The sequence below is a fragment of the Dermacentor albipictus genome, chromosome 8 (genome assembly GCF_038994185.2).
Source record: "Dermacentor albipictus isolate Rhodes 1998 colony chromosome 8, USDA_Dalb.pri_finalv2, whole genome shotgun sequence".
In the NCBI taxonomy this organism is placed as follows: Eukaryota; Metazoa; Arthropoda; class Arachnida; order Ixodida; family Ixodidae; genus Dermacentor; species Dermacentor albipictus.
The window spans coordinates 62,365,001-62,366,031 of record NC_091828.1 but is presented as its reverse complement, the minus strand read 5'-3'; positions in this window follow the sequence as shown (position 1 = coordinate 62,366,031).

The window sequence follows — 1,031 nt, the reverse complement described above, 5'->3', positions numbered from 1 at the left end:
CATTATGCACGCCCTCAAACCACCCACCGACGCGGCTGGCAAGCCAGTGACAGCAGCAGCAGCAGCAGCAGCAGCAGCAGCAGAATTGGAAAGAGTGAGGGAGGAGGCATAGAAAGCTTCGTTTTAAAATCTGGCAGAACGCCCCTGTGCACGCTGTAACATGCAATCCAGAGCACTGGTGTTTTGACAAAATTCAATTTCATTCTGCAAAGTATTTCTTTCCCGTATTCAGCATGTGCATCTGTCCTACCCGTCTAGCGAGGGGAGACGGGCGAGTCTCGCGAGACGGGTCTGCATATGCCAAGACATCGCGAACGTACTTGGCAGGTGGGCAGTAGCGCGCACACTTGAAAAATGGCTCACCACTGTTCCGTGAACAAAGATGGGTCCGCAAATGCCCCTCCAATTTCTGGAATCTCGTTATATCTGCAATGATTGGCTTAATATCCTATTCATGCATGCAATAATACTGTCTCCAATTTGGGAGGGGAAATATTTGAGTAAATAGCGCTGTTAGTCGGTGTTGTAAATACTTTATGCATCGCAAGTTGTACGTTCGTTCTCTATACTTTCTTAGATTATTCTCCCTTTCTTTTTGAGCACTCCGTTCAGGCAGCTGTTTGTAAGCCAGTAGAACTTTCCCTTACTATACAACTACAAACTTAACAGTTTCTTTTTGTACAGCCAGCATCGTAAATTGACGCAGACGCGAAGCCATGAGCGTTTTGCACGGCTCTTTCCGCAGATGCTGCTTGAGCAAAGCATTGTGGTGGGTGAGAAGGCTCAAGTTTGCCAACGAACCTACCTTGTTTATAAACTTGAGAGAAGCAGAACGAATTAGGGTTATTGATTCGGCGAAAGAAGGTCAGGTGGGGTCAAAGCTTCTCGAATCGGCGTATCTTTTGTCCGCGTATGGTTCGTCGCACCCTTTTCTGCCTGTTTTGTCATGCTTGAAAGAAACCTAGACGACCGCACTGCTTTAGAGCAATTGTGGCGCGTCCAGCTGCATGCTGTCACGTGGCCTATTCATT